The following is a 20,963-nucleotide window of genomic DNA, read 5'->3' on the forward strand; positions in this document are numbered from 1 at the left end:
TTCCCCGAACGTTCGGCTAGCGCTGTGATTGGCCGAACGGGTCACGTGGTTCGGGCCCGAACGCGCTCTGATTGGCCGAACGGTCACGTGGTTCGGGTAAATAAATACCCGAACCACGTCATATCTCCACCATTTCTCTGTGGGTTTAGCTTTGGGTAGGCAGGCAGGGTAGTTCGCTCTCCAGCCACGCTAGCCAGGGTCCCCCCCAGTCATTGTGTGTCACTGCTGGGAACAGTAGTACACCGCTCGCTCAGCCACACTATATATATAGCATTGTTTACTGCCACTGTGTACCTCGCTCAGCCACGCTATATATAGCATTGTGTTTTCTGACACTCTGTGTACACGGCTTAGCCTGGCTATATAGCATTGTGTGTACTGCCACTGTGCACCTCGCTCAGCCACGCTATATATAGCATTGTGTTTTCTGACACTCTGTGTACACGGCTTAGCCTGACTATATAGCATTGTGTGTACTGCCACTGTGCACCTCGCTCAGCCACGCTATATATAGCATTGTGTTTTCTGACACTCTGTGTACACGGCTTAGCCTGACTATATAGCATTGTGTGTACTGCCACTGTGCACCTCGCTCAGCCACGCTATATATAGCATTGTGTTTACTGCCACTCTGTGTACGCCGCTCAGCCAGACTATATACCATTGTTTACTGACACTCTGTGTACACCGCTCAGCCAGACTATATACCATTGTTTACTGACACTCTGTGTACACAGCTCAGCCTGACTATATAGCATTGTGTGACTGCCACTGTGCACCTCGCTCAGCCACGCTATATATAGCATTGTGTTTTCTGACACTCTGTGTACACGGCTTAGCCTGACTATATAGCATTGTGTGTACTGCCACTGTGCACCTCGCTCAGCCACGCTATATATAGCATTGTGTTTACTGCCACTCTGTGTACACCGCTCAGCCAGACTATATACCATTGTTTACTGACACTCTGTGTACACCGCTCAGCCAGACTATATACCATTGTTTACTGACACTCTGTGTACACGGCTCAGCCTGACTATATAGCATTGTGTGTACTGCCACTGTGCACCTCGCTCAGCCACGCTATATATAGCATTGTGTTTACTGCCACTCTGTGTACACTGCTCAGCCAGACTATATACCATTGTTTACTGACACTCTGTGTACACTGCTCAGCCAGACTATATACCATTGTTTACTGACACTCTGTGTACACGGCTCAGACTGACTATATAGCATTGTGTGTACTGCCACTGTGCACCTCGCTCAGCCACGCTATATATAGCATTGTGTTTTCTGACACTCTGTGTACACGGCTTAGCCTGACTATATAGCATTGTGTGTACTGCCACTGTGCACCTCGCTCAGCCACGCTATATATAGCATTGTGTTTACTGCCACTCTGTGTACACCGCTCAGCCAGACTATATACCATTGTTTACTGACACTCTGTGTACACCGCTCAGCCAGACTATATACCATTGTTTACTGACACTCTGTGTACACGGCTCAGCCTGACTATATAGCATTGTGTGTACTGCCACTGTGCACCTCGCTCAGCCACGCTATATATAGCATTGTGTTTACTGCCACTCTGTGTACACCGCTCAGCCAGACTATATACCATTGTTTACTGACACTCTGTGTACACCGCTCAGCCAGACTATATACCATTGTTTACTGACACTCTGTGTACACGGCTCAGCCTGACTATATAGCATTGTGTGTACTGCCACTGTGCACCTCGCTCAGCCACGCTATATATAGCATTGTGTTTTCTGACACTCTGTGTACACGGCTTTGCCTGACTATATAGCATTGTGTGTACTGCCACTGTGCACCTCGCTCAGCCACGCTATATATAGCATTGTGTTTACTGCCACTCTGTGTACACCGCTCAACCAGACTATATACCATTGTTTACTGACACTCTGTGTACACCGCTCAGCCAGACTATATACCATTGTTTACTGACACTCTGTGTACACGGCTCAGCCTGACTATATAGCATTGTGTGTACTGCCACTGTGTACCTCGCTCAGCCACGCTATATATAGCATTGTTTACTGACACTCTGTGTACACGGGTCAGCCAGACTACATAGCATTGTGTGTACTGCCACTCTGTGTACACGGCTCAGCCAGACTATATATCATTGTGTGTACTGCCACTCTGTGTACACCGCTCAGCCAGACTATATAGCATTGTGTGTACTGCCACTCTGTGTACACTGCTCAGCCAGACTATATAGCATTGTGTGTACTGCCACTCTGTGTACACCGCTCAGCCAGACTATATAGCATTGTGTGTACTGCCACTCTGTGTACACCGCTCAGCCAGACTATATAGCATTGTGTGTACTGCCACTCTGTGTACACCGCTCAGCCAGACTATATACCATTGTTTACTGACACTCTGTGTACTCCGCTCAGCCAGACTATATACCATTGTTTACTGACACTGTGTGTACACCGCTCAGCCAGACTATATAGCATTGTGTGTACTGCCACTGTGTACCTCGCTCAGCCACGCTATATATAGCATTGTTTACTGACACTCTGTGTACACCGCTCAGCCAGACTATATAGCATTGTGTGTACTGCCACTCTGTGTACACCGCTCAGCCAGACTATATAGCATTGTGTGTACTGCCACTCTGTGTACACCGCTCAGCCAGACTATATAGCATTGTGTTTACTTCCACTCTGTGTCTGCTGGGCCTGGGAACAGTAGTACACCGCTCACCTGCCACTGTATAGCATTGTGCTCTGTGTCGCTGCTGGGAATAGTGGTACACCGCTCACCCGCCACTGTATAGCATTGTGCTCTGTGTCGCTGCTGGGAATAGTGGTACTGTATAGCATTTCTGTACTGCCACTGTACTGCTGCCAGTCAGCGTGTACTGTAAGGATAAGTGAAATGAGGAAGAAATCCGGTGAAAGAGGAAGGGGCAAGGGAAGAGGTGTTTCCCCTGACGGTTCACGTACAGGCCACAGGGGAGCACCCAAGAAAACCCACTCAATACCGCCCATGTTGTCCAGGACAACAACCCTCACAGATCCAAAAGAACAGGACCAGATAATTACTTGGATGACCTCTCAAGCGTCCAGCAGTGGGTTAAGCAGCACCAGCACATCACGCACGAGGTCCGAGTCTTCAGCCAGTTACCAGGAGCCAGTGGGCATAAAGCTGACCCAACCGGCAGCGACACCACGCACACAACTGCCAGATAACCAGTCCGATGAATTACCTCAGGACACAATGGGGTATTCGCAGGAGCTATTCCCAGCCCAACAAACTTCCACCTTTCAAAGGTCAATGGAGGAACAGCCAGAAATGTTGTGCCCGGATTCACAACCATTAACTGTGGGAAATGCACCGCGCACTGAAATACAAGGCGAGTCCGAGGAGGACTCGGAAACCCAAATCCCAGAGCAAGTTGGGCAGGAGGGGTTGCAATTGCAGGAGGTTGGCCGACAAGATCTGGAAGACGACGTTGGAGTGAGCTGCGCAGAGGTTGTTCTGGGGAGCTCTACTCCACGGCGGCGGCCCCCCACAATGACATATGACGAGTTTGAGGAGATGGAAGAGGAGGGTATGGACAATGTGGACATAGACCCAGATTTTGTTTCTGAACGAGAACATCGCCGTCGTAGCAGCAGCACAGATGAGTCTGTTGAAGAACCCACTGCTGCACGAGTTCGCCTTGTGCCACAAGGTAGGCGGCGCGCAATTTCAGGCACCACAAGCGTGGAAGTTCAAGTGAGAGGCAAAAGAGGAGCAAACAGAAATCGCCAGCAAGGAGGCAGGTGCTCCAAAGTCTGGGCTTTCTTTGAAGACTGCACTGAGGATGTTACCATGGCGATTTGCAAGGTGTGCAAGACCCGCCTGAGCAGGGGGAAAAGTATTAACAACCTCTCCACCACCAGCATGAGCCGCCACATGCTATCCAAACATCCCACTCTGTGGGCAAACGCGGCAGGACAGGGTACCAGCAACACTGCCTCCCTTGGGTTCACCAGACTCACCACCAGACCCGCCTCAGCAGCAGCAGTAGCCCAGCCATTGCGTGGTTCACAACATTCACAAACATCAGACGACGCTGACACTGTCACCTTCCGGAGTAGTGCTCTTGAGGTCTCCCAGTGTTCATCAAACACAACAACCAACAGCCCTTCCGTGTGCAGCGCTACGGTTCAGTTGTCTGTGTCGGAGATGTTTGAGCGCAAGAGGAAATTGCCAGCAAATGACCCCCGGGCCGTAGCAGTAACAGCCAGCATAGCCAAGCTTCTGGCCTGCGAAATGCTGCCATATCGAGTGGTGGAGACAAACAGCTTCAAGGGCATGATGTCAGTGGCCATCCCACGTTACGTGGTTCCCAGCCGCTACCACTTTGCGCGCTCTGCAGTGCCTGATTTGCATGAGCACGTGGTCAGCAAAATAACCCGAAGCTTGAAGAATGCCGTTGCCTGCAAGGTTCACCTCACCACTGACACTTGGACGAGTGCGTTCGGACAGGGTCGATACATCTCCCTTACCGCGCACTGGGTGAACCTTGTGGAGCCTGGCAGCGATTCCTCACCTGCTACGGCGCGGGTGTTGCCCACGCCGCAAACAGCTGCACCGCCGTCCCTCCCACTGGATAACAACAGCAGCACCTACCTCTCTGACTCCTTCTCCTCCAACGCATCTCAAAGCTGTACCTCATCCGGAAACGCTAACCCAGAAGCAGTAGGATCGTGGAAGCAGTGCAGCACAGCTGTTGGCATGCGTCAGCAAGCGTTGCTGAAGCTGATCTGCCTTGGGGATAAGCAGCACACAGGGGAGGAAATTTGGAAGGGAATAAAGGAACAGACGGATTTGTGGCTGGCACCGCTGGACCTGAAACCGGGCATGGTTGTGTGTGATAATGGGAGTAATCTCATTCGCGCTTTAAGGTTGGCTAAGCTGACACACATCCCTTGCCTGGCGCACGTGATGAACCCAGTAGTTCAGCGGTTCCTGAGGACATACCCAGGCGTGGCCGATCTTCTGTTGAAGGTGCGTCGAGTGGCCAAACATTGTAGAAATTCCAGTACTGCTTCGGGGGCACTCGCCAAGATGCAGGAGCGCTTCAATCTCCCCCACCATCGCTTGCTGTGTGATGTCCCTACGCGCTGGAATTCTACGCTGCACATGCTAGCACGCTTTTGTGAGCAGAAGAGTGCAGTGGTCCAGTACATGACGGCGCAGTACCGAGGAGCATCCGGACAGCTGCCAAGCTTCTGTGGATCCGATTGGGCCAACATGTTGGACCTCTGCCAAGTCCTCCAAAATTTTGAGCAATCCACGTTGCTTGTGAGCAGTGACAACTCTTCAGTCAGCATTACCATACCACTGCTGTGTTTACTGAAGAGGTCAATGTTGAAAATCAAGGAAACAGCTGTCATGATGCAACTGGGGGAATCTGAAGGAGAAAACGATCAGCGTGATGGTACCAACATCAGGCCATCCGCCTCAGGGAACGCTGGCCCCAGCAGCTATGACGAAGAAGAGGAGGAGGAACAGCTGGAGTTGGAGCAGGAATTTCATGCCACCACTGACGAGGGCCAGAGCGGTGCACGTTGGACTTCCACAATTCAGCGCGAATGGTCAGCAGAAGCAGACCAGGAGGAAGGTGACGACTATGATGCATCACAACAACTATCACAACGCTCACAAGAGGATGATGAGGATTCTGGTAGGACTCTGGCACACATGGCTCAATTCATGCTAGACTGCATTGAACGCGACCCACGCATTGTGCGCATTCTGGACAACACCAATTACTGGGTTTATACCCTTCTGGATCCACGGTACAAACACAATGTTCCAAAACTGCTTGAAGAAAGAGTCAGACAGGTCAAAATGGAAGAATACCAGCAGGCCCTTGTGGAGACTTTAGAGAGGAGATTGACATCCTCCCCCTCCTCTAGCCAGTTGTACGCCGACAGACTGACTTCCGCAAACCCAGGACGACCAGGAGGGCAGCAAACAACGCAAGCCGCAGCTAGTGCCCAAAAGGGAATGGTATCGGCAGTGTCCTTGGAGTGGGAAAATTTTCTGACACCCATGCAGCAGCAGCCCACTGAACAGCAAGCGTGCAGATCCACCTCCAACACCGATCGCCTGGAGAAGATGGTCAAGGACTACATGTCAGATGACGTAGCTGTGTCGAACAATCCATCTGCACCCTTCAACTATTGGGTATCGAAGCTAGACACCTGGCACGAACTGGCAATGTACGCAATAGAGGTGCTGGCTTGCCCGGCAGCCAGCGTTATGTCGGAACGCTGTTTCAGTGCTGCCGGAGGCATCGTCACAGATCGGCGTATCCGCCTCTCCACAGAAAATGCAGACCGTCTGACTCAAATTAAAATGAATCAATCCTGGATTGGAAATGACTACGCAACACTCCAGGACCCCAACCAAGTAACATGACCAATGAACATCTGGGATGGTGTAGCGTTTCCGGTCCCTGTTTATTGAACCTCTCATCTGTAATACATTTATGACTGCATGGCGGCAAAAAGCATTGCTGCTATATCCGCACGCTTTTTGTCCTCATGCAAGGCCTGGGTTGTTGTGTCTCAAAAAGCATGGCCTTCTCCTCCTGCGCCTGCTCCTGTTCCATCACGTGTGCTGCTGCTGCTGCTGGGTTAGCGTTGCCGGTCCCTGTTTATGGAACCTCTTATCTTTATTACATTTATGACTGCATGGCGGTACAAAGCATGCTATCCGCACGCTTCTTGTCCTCATGCAAGGCCTGGGTTGTTGTGTCTCACAAAGCGTGGCCTTCTCCTCCTGCGCCTCCTCCTGTTCCATCACGTCTGCTGCTGCTGGGTTAGCGTTGCCGCGTGGTCCCTGTTTATTGAACCACTTATATTTATTACATTTATGACTGCATGGCGGTACCTCATGCAAGGCCTGGGTTGTTGTGTCTCACAAAGCGTGGCCTTCTCCTCCTGCGCCTCCTCCTGTTCCATCATGTCTGCTGCTGCTGGGTTAGCTTTGCCGCGTGGTCCCTGTTTATTGAACCACTTATCTTTATTACATTTATGACTCCATGGCGGTACAAAGCATGCTATCTGCACGCTTCTTGTCCTCATGTAAGGCCTGGGTTGTTGTGTCTCACAAAGCGTGACCTTCTCCTCCTGCGCCACCCTCCTCCTGTTCCATCACGTGTGCTGCTGCTGGGTTAGCGTTACCGGTCCCTTTTCCTGGAACCTCTTATATGTATTACATTTATGACTGCATGCCGACAAAAAGCATGTTACCTGTGCAAAGAAAACAGACATTTCCCACATTTAAAAGACAGTTTTCCCTTTGAAACTTTAAAATCGATTTTCTCAAAAACTATAAGCTCTTTTTGCTAAATTTTTTTTCCTCTTGTACCCACTCCCACGGTGCACATACCCTGTAAATTTGGGGTATGTAGCATGTAAGGAGGCTTTACAAAGCACAAAAGTTCGGGTCCCCATTGACTTCCATTATGTTCGGAGTTCGGGTCGAACACCCGAACATCGCGGCCATGTTCGGCATGGAGTACTAACAATCGTCCGGAAGTGCAGAAGAGCAGCTGGCAGGCTGCGAATTCAACACCTGTCATTTGCTGTGTGAAAGGGGCCTTACAGCATTGGGAAGATTTCATATGGTCTGTGGTTATCAATGATCTTGCCACTGGAGCAGGATGTGACAGAAATATTATTGGGACACAACACCTAGAAAAACCTTGAGCAGGGTTTAATCTTACCTTTAAAAAAGTGCACTCTTACGGTGCCCATACACTCGTCAGATTGGCAGCAGATAGATAAGAAATGCATCTGATGATCTATCTGATGCGTTTTTAGAACATTTTTTACCAGGATAGAATTCCAATAGATTTCAGTTTGAAATCTATTGAAATTCGATCTGATGGCATTTTTTTGCCATCAGATTTCCATCAAGGCCAATGCAAACTGATAAGCAATCTCATCAGATCGACCTAAATTTTCCATCCAGCCAGTTCGATGGAAATCCATCGAAATCGATCGAAATCGGCCATCGATCGGTCGATTGGCCAACCGATTTGCAAACGATCAATAGATCGATCGATCGGGATCGATCGGTCGGCCAGAAAATCGGCTGAGTGTATGGGCCCCTTTATTGGTGATCCTGTTCCTGTGACCTCCTGTTTCCTCCCTCCTCTGCCTCCCATTGTACACAGAGAGTAATAAGAATGAAACATTTTCTCTATAGTTCCACTTTAAGCTGGTTAAGCCCAAAACTATTTTTTATATCATAAATACTGAGAGATGTTTATAGTTTATTTTTTACTTCGGCTGCGTTTTAACATTTCTGTAATCTGACCTGCTACTCAACCAAACGTTTTATATAGCCATATGCTTCTGCAAAGTAAAACATATGAGCAGTTCCAAAACATTTGTGTGATATTTAATTTATATTTGCAAGGTCTGGTTAATGTAATTTAAATGTCATGATGGAGAAGTAACCGTACCTTGAAGTTTTGTTTTAGTATGTTTTCAGACCTTCTGAATAAAGATAGTATTTGTAAATCTGTTTCCTGTAAGTCACATAACTTTGTGTTTATGTGCATTGTAAAATGCTGCATGTAAAAAAAAAAAAAGAAACAAAATATTTTTACTCGGTGCTGACAACACTTTTAGCCTGTTCAAAGAGCTTTAAATAAATCTGTAAACTATATGAACATGAGGTATTCCCCCACAGAGACTTAAAAATACTTAATGAATACCTGTGCACTACATGGTGCACAGACTGTAAACTGATGCCTTTACAAACAGTAGGTGACATTTTGCGCTTGTGGCTTGTTAGCACGTTTTCTGTTTTCTTAACTTGTGGCATATAGGTGTAATTCTGCCACCTTTTGGGCAGATACAATGCTTTTGACTGTTAATACTGATGGGACTTATTGAAGTTTAAAGAGGAACTCCAGTGAAAATAATGTAATAAAAAAATGCTTCATTTTTACAGTAATTATGTATAAATGATTTAGTCAGTGTTTGCCCATTGTAAAACCTTTCCTCTCCCTGATTTACACTCTGACATGAAGTTCAATTCTTGGTCACGGTTTCTCTTTAAGGCTGGGTTTACAGTGATCAGTTGATAAGTAATTACAGCCACAAAATACTTTCCTGTCAGTAAGTGGCTTCTGAGAGCAGAAAAAGAATAAAAAGGATCAATAATTAATAGATTTGAGCTTTAGCATACTTCAATGAAGGTGTCATTGAGCAGAGACAATGAAACAGTAAAGACTTAAAAACTAGATTTAAATATAAAATAAAATTGTCGGATATCTAAAAAAGTCATTTTTAGGAGAAGGAGGACAGATACAATTGTTTTTTTCATCAGTTTATTTTCACCTTGGATGTCCTTTAAGCTTCTGGCTGCATCCGAAGAGGTGATAACAATTTATTTTGTTTACACTCTTTGTTACTACAATTAGTATACAGAGCGTGCTCACACTGAACTGCCCACATTGTAGAACTAGAGAGAACTAAGTTATCACTGGATACATTATAATTGTTATGAGGCTGGCACAGGCAGACCCTGTTGACCCAGTCACAGGCGGTATGCATGGGCTCTCCCACGGCGTGGAGTCTAAGTGGCCATGTGTCTTCACCAGAGCACCCCGCAAGGGATGATGGGCCCCTACTGAAATTCGAAGTAAAGAATGATGGTTCATGATAATGAGCCTCACAGATTTGAAAAGAAAGAAAAAAATCACGTTATTGTGTCAAAAAATACATACAGTGTGTGTTACTATATATGCCGCTCCAGTGGGCTGGACATACACTAAAATATTTTAAAATACCAGGATGATCCAAAGTTGGGTCGACCCCATCCACACTATGGGCTTGATACACTAAACCGTGCTAATTCTTAGCATGGGCACGCTAGCATTTTTGCGCTCGTTTTGCGGACGCACATGTGCGATTGTGTGTGAAAAATCGCGATTGCATGTGAAAATACGTGATTGCATGCAAAAACGTGAAAACCATGCAAAGCGCTAGCGCCGCTGTGCTATGAGTTAGCATGGTTTAGTGAATCAAGCCCTATATGTCATGCACATATTCTCATTCAGACCAGGGGGGACCCCAGGGTTGTATAAAAATAGTGTCTATTGAAGACTACCAGGATGCTGTCCTGCTACTAGGTCGCATACTTCTGCCCAATGGCGGTATGATCTATGACAGTTCCTGTTGTCGCTCAAAGCAACCGTGGATTTCACCATTCACGTGGTGATCATATGTAGACAATTGCCAAACTTAAATAACCAGACTAGCTGTTTATAATATGCCATTAAGATGTGCTGCCAGTGATATGTTACATCATTGCCTCTCTGCCTGCAGTTGTGCTAGAAGGCGAGCAAGCAAGTCGTCCCAGCAGAGTCAAAAAGCGTTATCAGCATAAGCGTGTAAGCTTGCAGGTGGCTATGCATATATGTAAGCACAGCAGCAGCGTGTGGCGTGTAGCGTGCCTCTGATATGTAACCACAAAAGAAAAGGTCTCACTGCTCTGGCCATTCTGGAATTCAGTGTGCACACTGGTGGATGATAGTTTTCATATCGCTACGCTCCACCCGCTAGTCTCTAGTGTTGTCCGGATCATGATGAACGATTCGGATCTTTGATCCGAATCTCTTTTGTGAGTCAAATCATCTGGATCATGAAAATGAATGATTCGGTTCACAAAGGGGGCGGGGCCAGGAGGGCCACGCCCCCTCTCAGCGGGCACCGGAATCCTGGAAGCAGAGCAGAGATGGATCGCTCAATTGGAGGGGAGCCAGCCTTGCAGGGACAGGTAGATGAGAGAGGGGACATGGGTGCCACTACCAGATATGTGCAGAGCACACGTACTGGCTGTAATGTGCTGCTCATTTTAGGCTGTCTGTTCCGTAGTTGTGCAAAGTGAACAAATGGGAAACTTTTGGCTCAGAAGCACAGCTCAGTAACTTTGCAGACAGCGTGCTGGGCTAGAATGACAGGGCAGGCACTGTGATTGCAGTGCCATATGATCCTCCTGCACTCTGCTCTAAACAGCTGCACTTAACTTCTCCCTAAATTTATGATGAGTGTTCGAGGTGAGAAAAGGACACATTGGGGAATGCTTTCTTTCACTGTGAGACGTTTGTATTCAAAGTATACAGATGCACATATAGGTGAAATATATTTAAAGCATATGATTGCAACATGTGGGTAATGTGTGCAAAAAAACATTTCTGCTCTCCCCTCTTCGTCCACCTCCTCCCTTCTCTGTCCACTCCCTGCCCTTCTCTGTCCACCATCCCTCCTTCTCTGTTTGTCCACCCCCCTCCCCTTCTCTGTCCACTGCAGGGAAAGTCCTGTCCTGCTAGTCATTTCACCCCCGAATGCTTCCCTAGTAAAATGATTCGAGATTCGGATCAAAGATCCGGATCTTTTCAATGATCCGATTCGAATCATCCGAATCATTGAAAAGATCCGGACCTCCCATCTCTTCTAGTCTCCTGTAACCATGCGGGGAGCAGGGATACAGTTTGCGAAGAGAGGTTGTCCCAGCCCGTCATCACAGCTCCTCCCATTGATGCATTTCGCCCAGTCTTGGGGTTCATCAGGATGTGACGTCACGGTATATGGACGTCCGTTTTATGGTACTAGGGAGTCACCTGATCACTAGTCCATCGGCCATCTTGGATATGGGCATTTTTGCCAGTATATCCCATTCAGATGGCAAACAACGTTATTCAAGCATTTTGTGCAGAAACAGAAGGTAAATTACGGATAATACCTCAGGGGAGAATCATAGTTATACATTTATACAGGGTCTCAATGATGGGCCCCTACCCCTAGTGGGCAGGAGACATTTTTGCTGCCTGGTGGCCACAACCCCTGTGATTGCCCCACTGGTGACCAAGGAGAAGAAGTGATGTGGAGTAGTTCAGGATCTGAAGAGATAAATTGTAGTTGAGGATGGGGCCGAAGTCAGGGCAGGCGGAGATCAGCGTAGTCTGAGTCACAAGCCAGAAGTCAGGACGGTCAGCAAAACAAGCGTAGTCGGGGCGCATGCGCGCGCTGGACAAGATGGCGGCGTCTATCTGAGCTCCGCCACAGCCTCCGAGTGATTTCTTGCCTTAGAAGAGCTAACAGATGCTAAACTTGAGGCAACCACGAGACTTGAGCTCCTGAGTACCTATGCCACCGAAAGCTAATAAGAAAACCGGCGGGGAAAGCAAAGCGCCCGAGAATATGGAGAAATTTCTCAGCACACCGGGCCCACAAGATGGCGACCGGAACTCCCGCGCCGGGACTCGTAACTCGCAGCAAGAGCAGGCCCAGCAAGCAGTGACTCTGCAACAGATCGAGGTATTGCTAGAACGCAACAAGCTGGCGCTGGTCGACAGCATGCATAAGCTAATAGCTACGGCGATGACGGATTTGAAAACGGAGATCGCTGCTATCGGGACCAGAACGAGTGAGCTGGAGAATAAATTAGATGATCTCACTAACCGCCATAACGCACTGGAGGATGACCATACCCAGACGCAAGCGGACATACGGTTCCTGCGACTCGCTCAGGAAGACACAGAGAACAGAGACCGTAGACAGAATGTCCGGATTAAGGGAGTTCCCATGTCAGTAACCCCAGAGCAACTCCGTGAGTACTTACTGAAACTTTTCCAACATCTTTTGCCAGATTGGGAGATCTCTCTGTGGCGGATGGACAGAGCTCATAGGTCTCTAGGGACCCCCTTACGTAACTCACAGGCACCTAAGGATGTGATCCTCCGATTTCATTATTTTGAAAGTAAAGAAGCTCTTCTTAATGTTACAAGAAATATGCAGAAAGTGGAATTTGAGGGGGACAGTTTATCTTTTTATAATGATTTATCTCCAGTTACTTTGGAAAAACGAAGACAGCTAAGAGCAGTGACGCAGGCACTAAGAGATGCGGGCCTGCGCTATAAGTGGGGATTCCCGTTTAAACTTGTGGTCACTAAGAACTCCCGTATATACATCCTCCATGATCCTGATGATGCTGCAGACTTTATAAAACGCCTGGGCCTACACCTACCGCTTGCAAGGCGTACTTCGCCAAATAAATCTCCAAACTCTGAACATGCCCGAGACTCACAAGATCGTCAGAGACTCTTGCCAGACTGGACTGTCCAGGGATCAAGCAAACGAGGGCCATACGCCTCGGGCTCGCCTTCTGCCTCCCCGATCCTGATGGATGAACAACCAGATGCAGAAACCGAATAAGATGGCTTAGGAACTGCGTATAATTAACAGAAGAGGGACACGTAACTATACAAATATGAAAATGTTGATTCCAGCATACGGATGGAGGCCGCACTTTCCGGTGCTCTTGTGCTACCCCCAATGCTGCCTAATCTCCTGGGACCCCCATCCCAACCTATAGGAGAGGAATGGGCAGAGCCGTGCTATCTTCAATGCACGGTGTTTCTGATGGGTTATAGTGTTATGTTTTCATTTTATTTTATCTTAAGTTCTAAATTTTACGGTTCAAGTTTGATTTTTTCTGTTATGCTATTGTCCATTGCATTGAGATTATATGTATTAATACAACGGAGGCTTAAGAATTGTGTTGGCCGGGCCTCTGTCTCTCTGCTTCATCATTTGAGTATTGCTGAGCTTAAAAGATCTTATCTACTTTAATGGTGAAAATTTTGTCTATTAACGTTAAGGGATTAAACTCCCCCTTTAAACGACAGCTGCTTGGAAGAGAGGTGGAAAGACAGAGGCCTGATATCATAATGCTTCAAGAGACTCATTTCAAATGTGACTCTCACCCTGAGCTAAGACTAAAGAATTTTCCGACTGTTTATTATGCTTGTGGTAAAACTAAAAAAGGAGGAGTGGCCATCTTAGTAAAACAAGATCTTCCTTTTAAGATTTATAAAACATACCTTGATCCACAGGGTCATTATATACTACTACACGGTCAACTAGGCCACACTGAATTGGTTATTGGCAATATTTATGTTCCAAACACTCATCAGATTCATTTTCTAAACCGAGTGCAAAGACAACTGGAGACCTTCTCGGCTGACTCCTGGTTTCTAGGGGGAGATTTTAATTTAACATTTTCAGCAGCTCTAGATAGATCAACACTCCGATTAAACTCTTCTCAAAATAGAATCGAATCTCTGTGTAGAGAATTTAGAAAATGGGTTAGAGGACTGCATTTGGTAGATTTATGGAGGCTGGCCCACCCCACTTCTAAACAATATACATTCTATTCTAAACCCCACGACAGTTTCAGCAGATTAGATTATTTTTTTGCATCAAAGCTACTGATTTCTAAAATTACACAGACAGAGATACATGATATAACCTGGTCTGACCATGCTCCAGTCACAACACATTTAAATTGTTATATAAGACCAAGAGGCCCATTTCACTGGCGCTTGAACGAATCACTATTAAAAGATGAGGTGATATACAATATAGTCAGACGGGAAATTGAAGAATATTTTACTTTGAACCAAGGGTCAGTAAGTAACCCCTCTGTTCTCTGGGAAGCCCACAAGGCTGTCACAAGAGGAGTTCTTATTAGAGAAGCAGTGCAGAAAAAAAGGAATGATAAAGCTCTTTTAGATTGGAAGCTACGCACTCTTAGAGAAATGGAGTCCAGGTATAAGCTTTTTCCCTCAAAAATTAACTTTCGATACTGGCAGGAAGCTAAATCCAAAGTATATGACCTACAAGTACGAAGAGCAGAGAGGTCATTATTATGGACTAAGCAATTGTTCTATGACAGGGGAAATAAACCCCACACTCTTTTAGCTTTAGTTACGGGAGTTAAAGAAAAAAAGAGAAATCTATGCAGTCACTAACAAACAGGGGTTAACTTCAGCGGACCCAGCTCATATTGCATCGTCCTTTGAATCGTACTATTCAGAACTTTACAATCTGACCCCCCTGGAGACCAGGAATCTTTGCACTCTAAAATGGGAGAGTTTTTGGATAGTCTGAATATCCCCAGATTTACAGCTGAACAATTAGAGGAGCTGAATGCACCGATTGAGGAAGGAGAGATCCGGGAGATTATTAAGGCTTTACCATCTAGAAAGGCACCCGGCCCTGACAGATTCTCATACGCTTATTATAAAAAATGTAGGTGTGTTTTAGTCCCACACATGTGCAACATGTTTAATGCTTTTTTTAAAGGTGACATGATCCCCAGGAGTATGAAAATCTCTAACATTGTCATGATACACAAAGATGGTAAGGACCCGCAAGATGTACGTAGCTACCGTCCCATATCATTAATAGATTCAGACTTAAAGATTTATACTAAATTACTTGCAAACAGGTTGACTCCTATGCTGCCTACAGTTATTGATGGAGATCAAGTAGGCTTCATCACTAAACGGCAAGCAGGTGACAACACCCGCAGGGCAATAGATATTGTTGACTGGGTTGGGAACTCAGGAAGGCCTTCTCTGCTTCTGAGTTTAGATGCAGAGAAGGCCTTCGACAGGGTAGCATGGCCATATCTCTTTGAAGTACTCCAGCGTTTTGGTCTCTCGGATCTCATCCTTACAGCTATCAGGGGATTATATTGCAATCTACAGGCCAAGGTATGTGTCCCCTTAACGACATCCTCCCTGTTCAAGCTATCCAATGGCACTCGGCAGGGGTGCCCTCTTTCCCCCCTGCTGTTTGCTTTATGTATAGAACCACTAGCAATAGCAATAAGAGAATCCAGGGATGTCTCAGGTATATCAATCGGTGGAAGAGACTATAAATTATCTCTCTTCGCCGATGATGTGCTTTTAACATTATCATCACCAATCACATCCCTCCCCAACCTACTGAAGATAATACAAGCTTTTGAGCTTTTCTCGGGATTCAAGATAAACCCAGATAAAACGGAGGCTCTCCCCCTTAATGTTCCCAAGGAACTTTTAGAGGCTCTGTGTGATGGGTTCCCCTTTAGATGGAAAAAGGATAGTATAAAATATCTGGGAATCCAGATTGGAAATACTTATAGGAAATTGTATGATCTTAATTACACTCCATTATTAACCCAGATACGCCGAGACTTAGATAGGTGGAATCAGTATAATATCTCTTGGATTGGCAGGATCTATTCTATAAAAATGAATTTGCTGCCCAGATTCCTATACTTATGCGAAACCTTACCAATCCCAGTTCCCTCGGGAGCTCTTCATCAGCTGCAAAAAGATGTATTAAGATTTATATGGGCAAAGAGGAGGCCAAGAATTTCACGTATAGTACTGTTATCAGATAGATCCAGAGGAGGCCTATCGGTCCCTAATTTTCGTTTTTATTATCTAGCTTCTCATATACGCCAAATAGCTGAGTGGTTAGCTACCCCACTACGCACTAAGTGGGCTGAATTAGAGCAGGCATCCATATCCCCATACGCAATAGGAGCGCTCCCAGGCATATTAGAGACCATCCCAGAAGGGTTCAAACCAACTCTCAATGCAATTAAATTCACCTGGCAACTATGGCGTAAAGCAGCTAAACAATATAAATTGTCTAGTTTCCCATCTGGACTAGTCTATCTGAAGGGGAACCCATCCTTTCCCAAAAACTCTCTGACTAAATTTGAAGGTCTTCTGTCCACTACGACACCTTATAAACTGAGTGATATATATGATCATTCCTGTTCCAGAATGCTGACTTTCTCTCAAATCCAGGATAAATATTCGATACCACACCATAAATTTTATGAGTTCCTTCAAATCCGCTCGTATGTGACCAGGAATCATGGGTCAGCCTCCCTTACCCCTAGATCAAATTGTGAAAATGTATTATTGAATCATGATAGAGAACCAGGATTGATTTCCAGACTATATTCTCTTCTCAACATACCAGGCGCTTACTCTTTTCAAAAACATAATTATATGCTATCCTGGGAATCAAAATTGGGATCAGATCAGGATCTAGCAGATTGGGAAGATATATGGCTCAATGCACGTAAGACTTCTATATGCACCCAAACAAAAGAAAATATTTACAAAATATTGTTTCAATGGTACTTGACACCAGATAGGTTGAGTATGATATATCAGGGTACTTCTAACCAGTGGTGCTCAGCAGAGCTCGAATATTCGAGTAGCTCGAATATTCGAGCTCTTTTTCAGCTATTCGAGCTCGGTATTCGAGCTCCGAATAGCTGGAGCTATTCGAATGGGCTATCCGAGTACACTCGAATAGCCCATTCACTATTCGAGCTATTCGAGCAACTCGGCGCTATTCGAGCTCGGTACCGAGCTCGAATAGCGTCATAGCCCAGATTGATGTCCTTAGAGCCAATCAGAGGGCTCCCAGGCCCTCTGACGGCAGCCAATCACAGAGGGGGACCCTGGCCAGCCCCTACCCTATAAATAGCGGCCGCCATGTTCCGTTTCTCCATGCTTGCCTGAGACTTGTACAGAGAGAGAGTTGCTCCTTTGTGCTTTGGCTTAGCAAGTGCTCTATTGTGATCATTTACCTAGCGTTTTTGCTTACCTACACCTGCCATATACACCTATATTGTTGTTAGTTAGATAGACATTGTATTTTAGTTAGTAGCTTGTGTGTTACATTAGAGACAGGCAGCTGCTGCAAGCTTACAGGTTTAGGCCTCAGGGGGGCCTTGCCTCTGTGGGCAGCTGTCCTCTGTTTATTTCTCTCATCTATACCAGTATTTCTGCTGTCCTTTACTAATAGTATTGTAGTTATACTGTACTAGGAGTAGGACACTCACTGACTGTCACTGTTTATAGGCTACTAGCTAGCTCCTGCGTGTGTGCACTCACTCACTGTCTGTGTGTACACACACTCTATTTCCTTCTGATTACTGATAGATTATTGTTAGTTAGTTGTACTTACTTACTACTTACTCTTACTGTACCCGTAGGGACACTCACTGTCACTGTTCATATAGGCTACTAGCTCCTGCGTGTGCGCACTGCACTCACTGTCTGAGTGTACACACACAACACACACTCTATTTCCTTCTGATCGCTGATTGATTATCGTAATTAGTTAGTTCTACTTACTGTTACTACTTACTCTTACTGTACTAGGAGTCTAGGACACTCAGTCACTGTCCATAGGCTACTAGCTCCTGCGTGCGTGCACTCACTGTCTGAGTGTACACACACCCACACTCCATTTCCTTCTGATCGCTGATTGATTATTGTAATTAGTTAGTTCTACTTACTGTTACTACTTACTCTTACTGTACTAGGAGTCTAGGACACTCAGTCACTGTGTTCATAGGCTACTAGCTCCTGCGTGCGTGCACTCACTGTCTGAGTGTACACACACCCACACTCCATTTCCTTCTGATCGCTGATTGATTATCGTAATTAGTTAGTTGTACTTACTGTTACTACTTACTCTTACTGTACTAGGAGTCTAGGACACTCAGTCACTGTCCATAGGCTACTAGCTCCTGCGTGCGTGCTCTCACTGTCTGAGTGTACACACACCCACACTCCATTTCCTTCTGATCGCTGATTGATTATTGTAATTAGTTAGTTCTACTTACTGTTACTACTTACTCTTACTGTACTAGGAGTCTAGGACACTCAGTCACTGTGTTCATAGGCTACTAGCTCCTGCGTGCGTGCACTCACTGTCTGAGTGTACACACACCCACACTCCATTTCCTTCTGATCGCTGATTGATTATCGTAATTAGTTAGTTCTACTTACTGTTACTACTTACTCTTACTGTACTAGGAGTCTAGGACACTCAGTCACTGTGTTCATAGGCTACTAGCTCCTGCGTGCGTGCACTCACTGTCTGAGTGTACACACACCCACACTCCATTTCCTTCTGATCGCTGATTGATTATTGTAATTAGTTAGTTCTACTTACTGTTACTACTTACTCTTACTGTACTAGGAGTCTAGGACACTCAGTCACTGTGTTCATAGGCTACTAGCTCCTGCGTGCGTGCACTCACTGTCTGAGTGTACACACACCCACACTCCATTTCCTTCTGATCGCTGATTGATTATTGTAATTAGTTAGTTCTACTTACTGTTACTACTTACTCTTACTGTACTAGGAGTCTAGGACACTCAGTCACTGTGTTCATAGGCTACTAGCTCCTGCGTGCGTGCACTCACTGTCTGAGTGTACACACACTAAATTTACTTGTGATTACTACTGATTATTGTAACTGCTAGTTGTACTTCCTGACTGTTACTACTTACTTACTGTACTAGGGGACACTCACTCAGTCACCTCACCAACCAACCCACTCCATTAAAGTACCCCACTTTTCACCCGCCCTTTTACAAAACTTTTGTCTATACGCCCAAAACATTTAAGATGTCTGGAAGTGGCAGCCAGCGCGGTTTGGGCAAGGGGAAGGGCAGCAAGGGAATCAGGAGGAGAGGGAGCAGCATTGTGGCAAGCCGCGGCCGCGGGCGCGCCACCATGCACAGTTCCGCAGCAGCAGCAGCAGCGTCAGTGGCTAACATTCCTCCCATAGCCACTGGCCGTGGACGCCTTGGGCGCCGCCCAGCAGGAGCATCTGCAACTCACGCTGCAGAGACACAGCAGCAGCAGCGTGTAGCACCTGCTCCCATTTTCCTCCAGCCGGGTCGGAAACGTCCCATGGAGGAAAAGGATGCAGACACTGTGGTGCAACTCATGACGGAGGATGAGCAGCCCGCCATCAGCTCTGCATCCGAGGCCTCCACCCTCACCACCACCACCACCCCTGTTCGCAGCAGCCGCCCAGCAGGGCCTGGGGAGGAGGCCAGTTCACCGTCAGTTGGCGACCTGTCATTCAGCAGTCTTTTGACCCCAGGCATCATGAGTCAATTGTCTGCTGTTGTTGGCGATTTTGAGGAGGAGATGCTGATGGGCACTTTGGGGGATGAGGGATTGGACAGCAAGACTGTGGCGACAGTCAAGCAGCCCATCCATGCATCAGGAGAGGAGTTTGGGGGGTCCTCATCCCAGCAGGACATGTTTCAGGAGGGGGAGGATGATGATGACCCGGTGACAGACAGAGACTGGGTGCCACCACCTCCAGGGGATGTCGTCCTCAGCAGCTCTGAGGAGGAGGAGGAGGATGCTCTTGTGGGCCTTGCAAGGAGGCGCATCATTGCAAGCATTGGCAGCAGCAGTAGGCAGGTCCCACAGCCTGCTGGTGTCTCAGGCTCAGCAGCAGCAGCAGCAGCATCTGCCAGTACCACCACCAGCCGCACCCAAGCCCCCCAAGCCCCCCCCCCAACCACCACAGGGAGACAGGCAGCAGCGCTTCCATGCCGTAGGGGGATGTTTAAGTCACCAATCTGGCGATATTTCACCATGCCCACTGTGTACAGCAAGTACGCCACTTGCAACCACTGTCAGCGGAAGTTGAGCAGAGGTGCAGACCCCTTAAAGTTCTGCACCAGCTCGCTCATCAACCACCTTGCGGCTAAACATTTCCACCAGCATGAGGAGTTCCAGAGGCTGAAGGCATCTGGTGCTGGCAGTGGCACCACACCCATCACTGCACAGCCTTCAGCAGCAGCAGCAGCAACAGCAGCCACCCGCCCTCCTGCTCCTCCAGCAGCACCAGCAGGAGTGCGGAAACGCACTGCTCCTCCCCCCTCTGCAACTCCTGCCGCCGACACTGAGGCCTGTTCTGGCAGCCAGTCCTCAGTGGCCTCCTCTGCTGTGTCTGCTGATTCCCGTGTCAGCAAAAGGCCACGCCAGAGCCTTTTGAGCGAGTCCTTCCAGGGGGTGGTTAGGGCTCTGCCTCCCAGCAGCCGTCGCGTGCGGCAGCTGAACGGCTTGCTGGCACGGGCCATGTGCTCCCAACTCCTGCCGTACACGCTCGTGCAGGAGGGGAGCGACATTCGTGCGCTGCTTGCTTGCGCAGCCCCAGACTGGCAGCTCCCCAGCAGACACTTCTTTGCCCGCAAGGCCATTCCTGCACTGCACCGCTTTGTG

The sequence above is a fragment of the Hyperolius riggenbachi genome, chromosome 2, assembly GCF_040937935.1.
Source record: "Hyperolius riggenbachi isolate aHypRig1 chromosome 2, aHypRig1.pri, whole genome shotgun sequence".
NCBI classification, from domain to species: domain Eukaryota; kingdom Metazoa; phylum Chordata; class Amphibia; order Anura; family Hyperoliidae; genus Hyperolius; species Hyperolius riggenbachi.